Below are 8,253 nucleotides of genomic sequence, written 5' to 3' on the forward strand. Positions count from 1 at the left end.
GAATTTCCACTATAATCCAAGATTACAGTACGGTAGTTTTGCGAGTTCACTACCCAACTCGTTGTTTTACACCGGGCTCACAACAAACCCTAAAACCCCCAATTTCTCTTAGGCTTGGGACGCCTTTCCCTTGTTCCAAGTCCCTTGACTGGAACAAGCACCACAATAAAAGAGTTTACAAAAGGAAATAAAAGCTCTAAGAAGCAAATATAACAATTATGAATAATGTAACCCGGAAGAATCCTTTTGCCGTTGGAAGCGTGGAAAATGTTGATTCTTCCGAGGTGGAGCGCGTAGGGTTGAGTGTGAGCTTCGAATCCCGAGCGCACAAGAGTGGTTGAGCTTGAAATCGCTTGGGAGACTTGAGAATACTTGATTTCCTTCCTTGAATGCACTCACTCCCTTGAGCTTTTCTTTCTAACTTCTCTCTTGAATGATCTAGCTTTTTGGTTGGTGAAGAGTTGTTGAGAACCACTTAAGAGGTCCCTTTTTATAGCCCAAAAAGCAAATATAGCCGTTAGAAACAAAAAGAGAAGGATTTGAAATTCAAACCAAACCTGAAAAGCTGTCAGTCGCGTCCCAGGCGCTCCGGGGACGTCTCCGCTACAACGAGGGACGTCTCGCCTACAGGATTTTACTTTTTTATGTTGTCTGGGGTCGACTCGGCACTTTACGGGGACGTCTCGGCTTGTCTACACTTTTTGAGTGGGGATGACTCCGCTGCCTTGGGGACGACTCCGCTTCTTTATCTCCGAAAGACATGTCCTCTGGAATTCCCTGAGAGAGTCGACTCCGCTCTTTCAGGGGACGTCTCGGCTCGTCTGTATTTTATGCATGGGGACGGCTCCGCTGTCTCAGGGTCGACTCCGCTGCCTTATCACCGAAAAAACCATTCTCTGGAAAAACCTGAGAGAGCCGTCTCGGCTATCTTGGGGACGACTCGGAAACTCTCCTTTTTACCTGCGGGGACGACTCGGCGTACAGTGGGGACGTCTCGCGCATATCTCTTGAAAACTGCCTTTCTGCCACCACAGAGAGAGTCGACTCCGCTACTGAGAGAGTCGACTTCGCTAACGCGGGGACGACTCGGCAGGTGCCGGGGACGTCTCCAAGTGTGCCAGTTCTTCCTGTTTGTGCCAGAGACGTCTCTGAAACTATCAGGAGACGTCTCGGCTGTCCCTGAACTTTTTCATTAACTCAAAATGTTCTTCAATGAATTCATAAAAATTATGAAAACTTGCCTAGACATTTCTCAACAATATTCTAGATAAAACACATGAATTCCTTAATTAAATTGTTAAGATATAATGAAATTATGCTCTAGTGTTTTGTATTCATCAAAATCCATTAGGGGGTCAACAGGAAGTTCAAAAGAAAAAGGCTAATGACAAAGGAAAATATTTCCACTGCAATGTCGACGGCCACTGGAAGAGAAACTGTCCTTCATACCTCGAGAGCCTGAAGAACAAGAAAGGTGATACACCTTCAGAAGGTATAGACTTGCTCATAATTGAAACTAATCTAACGGTTTCTTCTACTTCTAGTTGGGTTATAGATTCTGGTTCTAGTGCTCATTTGTGCACTACCATGCAGGATCTAAAGAAAAGTAGAAGGCTGGCGGAAGGTGCAGTAACCCTTCGGGTTGGCAACGGGCCAAAAGTTGCTGCTGTGGCTGTCGGCACCTACCATCTGCGACTACCATCTGGTTTTAGTTTATTACTTAGAGACTGCTATTATGTACCTGCTGCTAGCAGAAATTTGATTTCTGTTTCATGTCTAGCACAGGAAGGTCATGTTTTTACATTTGACAAAGACTGCTGTTCTATTTATTTAAAAAATAAAATAGTCGCACGTGGTTTTATGATTGACAGTCTCTATCATTTGCATATGGATGTATCTATAAATGTGTCTGAGCAAGTAGTGAATGCCAAAGGATCCAAAAGATCCAGGGATGAGATAAACCAAAAATATTTGTGGCACCTCAGGCTTGGCCATATTGGAGAGGATAGGATGAACAAAATGGATAAAGATGGGCTTCTTGGCTCATTGACTTCCGAGTCATATCCAGTTTGCGAGTCCTGTCTTCAAGGAAAAATTGCCAGATTGCCCTTTGTAGGACATGAGGAGAGGACCACTGAAATACTTATCCTAGTACATACAGATGTATGTGGCCCATTCGATGTGCTAGCCAGGGGACGGTATTCGTACTTCATTACCTTTACCGATGATTATTCACGGTATGGGTATGTGTATCTTATGAGACACAAGTCTGAATCTTTTGAAAAGTTCAAAGAGTTCAAGAATGAAGTAGAAAAACAAACTGGAAAAACCCTTAAGGCTCTTCGATCAGATCGAGGAGGAGAATACCTTGGTGGAGAATTCCGGGAGTATCTCAAGGACAATGGCATAGTCTCACAATGGACTCCTCCGGGTACACCTCAACTCAACGGGGTGTCAGAGAGGAGGAATCGGACCCTATTGGATATGGTCAGGTCCATGATGAGCTTCACTGATTTACTTATGTTTCTTTGGGGAGATGCCTTACTTACCGCAGTATATCTACTGAATAGAGTTCCCTCTAAATCGGTTCCTACCACACCGTATGAGATATGGCATGGTAAGAAACCAAGTCTTGGTCATCTAAAGATTTGGGGATGTACGGCCCACGTCAAGAGACTACAGGCGGACAAACTAGAGGCTAGGACCATAAGTGCTCGTTTTATAGGATATCCTAAAGAGTCATTAGGATACAATTTTTACGTCTCAGAGGATCACAATGTGTTTGTGAGCCGTCATGCCATCTTCTTGGAAAACCAGTTTATCCTTGATAGAGGCAGTGGGAGGAAAATTGAGCTTGAAGAGAAAGTCTCTGAAAAGCAACGAGTCATGGATCCCATTGAACCCATTCATACAGAGCCAGTACACGATGTCCCTCGACCACCTCGTAGATCTAGTAGGGTCTCCCATCCTTCCGATAGATACTTAGGTATACTTGAAGAGGATACCGAGGAAATGTTCCTAGTGGGAGATAGGGATCATACACAAGATCCCAAAATCTACGATGAGGCGATATCTGATATCGATTCCGAGAAATGGCTGGAAGCCATGAAGTCAGAGTTAGACTCCATGCATTCCCTAGTGGGAGATAGGGATCATACACAAGATCCCAAAACCTACGATGAGGCGATATCTGATATCGATTCCGAGAAATGGCTGGAAGCCATGAAGTCAGAGTTAGACTCCATGCATTCCAACCAAGTCTGGACCTTAGTAGATCCACCAGAAGGTATTGTACCTATTGGATGTAAATGGATCTACAAAAAGAAAATAGGTTCGGATGGAATGGTGGAGACCTTTAAGGCAAGGCTGGTGGTGAAAGGGTATAGTCAACGCGAAGGTATTGACTATCAGGAGACCTTTTCACCTGTAGCCATGCTGAAATCCATCCGAACATTGCTTGCCATTGCAGCATTTCATGATTATGAAATCTGGCAGATGGATGTGAAAACTGCTTTCCTGAATGGATATCTTGATGAAGATATCTATATAGAACAGCCTCTGGGTTTCACTTCCAGTGATGGAGATCACAAGGTCTGCAAGCTGCAAAGGTCCATTTATGGACTAAAACAAGCATCTCGGAGTTGGAACACTCGTTTCGATGATGCAATCAAAACGTTTGATTTCATCAAAAATGAAGAGAAACCGTGTGTTTACAAAAAGGTTAGTGGGAGCGCTGTCGTTTTTCTCGTACTGTACGTGGACGACATCCTCCTGATAGGGAATGATATTCCCATGCTAACCTCGGTCAAGGTCTGGTTGTCAAAAGAATTCTCCATGAAAGACCTTGGGGAAGCATCCTATATTTTGGAAATAAAGGTCTATAGAGATAGATCTAAAAGCATGCTTGGCCTATCACAGAAAATGTATATAGAGGAAGTGCTGAAAAGGTTCAGCATGGAAAACTCCAAAAGGGGTCTTTTACCCCTTAGGCATGGAATTCATCTCTCCAAGAAGATGTGCCCCAACACATCTGAAGAGATTCAACGCATGAGCAAGATTCCCTATGCATCGGCAATGGGGAGTCTCATGTATGCCATGCTATGTACACGACCTGATATAGTTCTTGCTGTGAGTGTCACAAGTAGATATCAGTGAAATTCAGGTGAAGAACACTGGACAGCTGTGAAGAATATTCTTAAGTACTTGAGAAGAACTAAAGATTTATTCTTGGTTTTTGGAGGATCATCAGAGTTGAAGGTAGAAGGATACACAGATTCAGACTTCATGACTAATGTCGATGATAGGAAGTCAACATCTGGATATGTGTTCTTGTGCAATGGTGGTATGGTAAATTGGAAGAGTTCCAAACAACCGATCATTGCTGATTCTACTATGGAAGCTGAATACATCGCCGCCTCTGAAGCTGCTAAGGAAGGCTTCTGGTTCAAAAAATTTATTGCGGAATTAGATGTAATGTCATCAGATGCCATAATACTCTACTGCGATAATAATGGCGCCATAGCTCTTGCTAAGGAGCCAAGGTCTCATCAGAAGTCCAAGCATATAGAGCGGCGCTTCCATCTCATATGCGACTATGTTGAGAAGAAGTATGTCGAAGTGCAGAGAGTAGACTCCGCGGATAACGTGGCAGACCCGTTCACTAAACAGCTAAGTCAGCAAAAGACTGAAGCCCACCTTGAGAAGATGGGACTAAGATATATGGCTGATTGGCTTTAGTGCAAGCGGGAGATTGTTAGATGTATGCCCTAGAAGCCAATTTTGGCTGACACATTATTAATTCTAGGACATAATTTGTACTTGACTTTATTATTATTGAATAAATGAAAGGCATCTTTTTCATTCATATTATTATTGTGTCTATGAATCATCCAAGGAATTAATAAGATGATGATGCATATTCTCAAGAGCTGAGAATTTGAGAATTTGAGCCATGTATCATTAGTGATTAATTTCTGAACCCTCCTCATCGATGGATCATCACGAGGACGGTGATCGATCCGATGAGATCAGTGCACAGATTACTTTCCTTATGGATGGACGAGACTCGAGTCCACGGTGTGGCGACACTGAAGTAATAGTGCAGGTGCTTGTTAAGAACAAGGGTACTGAGCGTGACCAATACAAGAAGTCACTTGGATGTCTATCCACTCGTCAGTGACTTGCTTGATGTTGCAGTAGTGTGACTGGTCCTTTGACCTGCGGTGCTTCGGCTACTCACAGTGAGGTTATTGTAGTTTGACTGCACACATACATGGTCTCTAGCCATATGGGTCCATGCAGTGTAGATTGGCTGCAGTAAGTTCACTGTAGGAGTAGGGTATGCACCTATAAGGAATCTATCGACCTTGATAGATAAGGAGAGATCCTATGTGATTTATAAGACTGAGTTCGTAAGACCTCGGCCGGGGCAGTATGCACAGTGGAGAAAGAGTTTTCCACTCTCGAACTTAAGTCGAATAAATCTTCACATATGACAGACGATGGGGTTTGACGAGTTGTCCATGACCTCCATCTTGTAGGGATCCACGATAGTAGGACTGTATCACATGATAACTGCACCTAGAGGTTCATCATTCTATTCTACTGGGTAGCCACTACATGCTGCTAGGTGTCACTGGTGGATGGTGGGACTCACAGGGATTATCTCGATGATCGATAAACCCTAATGAGTAGAGTTGGAATCGTTCCAATCCATTGAAAGGAGTTTTCAATGATATTATGATAGAGGTCATAATATATCTCACTACTAGTCAGAGTAGAACCTATGGGGTCACACACACTAGAAGTATTGACCGATCCGATGGTAGAATTGTGATTAGAAATCACAAGTAATCAATTCGATTGATATTCAGTTGAAGAAGGAACAAAGGGAATTAATTAATTGGACTTGAAACAAGAGTCCTACTTCGAGTAGGATTCCTAGAGTCCTAATTGGATTAGGACTGGGAATCCTAGTTGGAGTAGGACTGGGATTCCTACTTGGAATAGGATTCCTACAATCCTAATGAGATTAGGAGTTTTGAATTAAAATCGGATTCCTACTTGGAGTAGGATTCCTAGAGTCCTAATCAGATTAGGACTTCGGATTCAAATAGAGTCCTAATTGGATTAGGACTAAAATTAAATATGTCCTAATTTGGATTAGGGTTTCTTAAGTCACAATTAATTATTAATCTAATGAATCAATAAGACTCCTAATTGGATTAGGATTGAAGAGTTCAATTGAGTCAAAATTGATTTAAGTTCTAATTGGATTAGGACTTACCTAGATTGGATCCAAATTGGTTCACCCTTGGGCTAAGCCTAATTGGATTAGGGCTTGACCACATTAAGGCATTCCAATCCTTACTTAATGAGGATTAGGGCAACCATGAAGGAGGGGCACACGCCCCTCCTCCTTTTCTTGGCTTGTGGCGGCAACACAAGAGGGGCCGGCGCCCCTCTTGGAAGGTGATCAAGGGCTCCTAATTTGTAGGAGCCCTTCATACCTTTAAAAGGAGAGCAAAGGGGGCCGGCGCACTATTCATGTGAATCCTCTCCCTCTTGTGCCGTGGCCACCCTCTCCCTCTCCTTGGTTCAGCCGCAAGCAAAGGGAAGAAAAGGAAAAGCCATTGGCGGCCTCCTCCTCTTCTCTTCCTCCTTCCAACGCAAGGAAAAGGGAGTAGGCTGCAGAGGCTTTGGTTCTTCATCCAGTTGCCTTCTTCTTCTTTCTCCTCTCAAGCACAATCAAAGGTTGATTGATAGAGAGGAAATCAGCCATCAAAAGAAGTCTTTGCAAGGGAGCTAGCACCCCGGGAAGACAAGAAAGCTTTGATCGGTCCTCTGCTTCGTGTGGATACCCGTAGAGGCCGGACGTTTGAACGGCTTCAAACGAACCTTCATCCTAAAACCACGAACTTTAGTTTGCGGTGATCATCTACCCGCACAAGGTGAAGATCTGATCTTCCTAAAGTTATTAAAAGTTTTTAATCCTTACCTAACTACGAACGGTCATGAAACAACGTTCATGCGATGAACGTCGATCCCGCACATGCCTCTTCCGCTGCCATCTGATTTTATTTTTGAAATATCAGCGGCATGGGCGGGTTCCCAACATATGAAGATTGCTAGGGACATACTGGCACACCTGCAAGAGTTGTATGGTGAGCAGAGTCGCACAGCTCGTTTTGAAGTATCCAAGAGGCTCTTCAAAGCAAAGATGCGCGAGGGACAGTCCGTCCATGATCACGGTCTGACTATGATCAAGGACCTAGAGGAGCTTGAGAAGCTCGGTATGAACATGCACAAGGAATTGCAAGTAGATCTGATCCTTCAATCCCTTCCTGATTCATTGGGTAGTTTATAGTAAACTATCACATGAATAAGATTGAATGCACAAAGACTGAATTGTTAAACATGTTGGTAACTGCTGAGGGAGCCTTGAAAGGTTCAAGGGACAATGTTCTTGCTGCTGAGCTGACTTCTGGTTCCAAAAGAAAGTCTACTTGGAAGAAAAAGAAGCCTGCGAAGAAGCAGAAGAAAGACAAGAAGCCAAAGAAGGAAGTTCAAAAGAAAAGGGCTAATAACAAAGGAAAATGTTTCCACTGCAATATCGACGGCCACTGGAAGAGGAACTGTCCTTCATACCTCGAGAGCCTAAATAACAAGAAGGCTGACACACCTTCAGAAGGTATAGACTTGCTCATAATTGAAACTAATCTAACGGTTTCTTCTACTTCTAGTTGGGTTATAGATTCTGGTTCTAGTGCTCACTTGTGCACTACTATGCAGGGTCTAAAGAAAAGTAGAAGGCTGGCGGAAGGTGCGATAACCCTTCGGATTAGCAACGGAAAAAAGTTGCTGCTGTGGCTGTGGGCACCTACCATCTACGACTACCGTCTGGTTTTAGTTTATTACTTAGAGAATGCTATTATGTACCTGCTGCTAGCAGAAATTTGATTTCTGTTTCATGTCTAGCACAGGAAGGTCATGTTTTTACATTTGACAAAAACTGCTGTTCTATTTATTTCAGAAATAAAATAGTCGCACGTGGTTTTATGATTGACAGTCTCAATCATTTGCATATGGATGTATCTGTAAATGTGTCTGAGCAAGAAGTCAGTGCCAAAGAATCCAAGAGATCCAGGGATGAGATAAACCAAAAATATTTGTGGCACCTCAGACTTGGCCATATTGGAGAATATAGAATGAACAAAATAGATAAAGATAGGCTTCTCGGCTCATTGACTTCCG

This window comes from Phoenix dactylifera, chromosome 13, assembly GCF_051530095.1.
Source record: "Phoenix dactylifera cultivar Ajwa chromosome 13, Ajwa_hap1_PhDact_Kaust_v1.1, whole genome shotgun sequence".
NCBI lineage: Eukaryota > Viridiplantae > Streptophyta > Magnoliopsida > Arecales > Arecaceae > Phoenix > Phoenix dactylifera.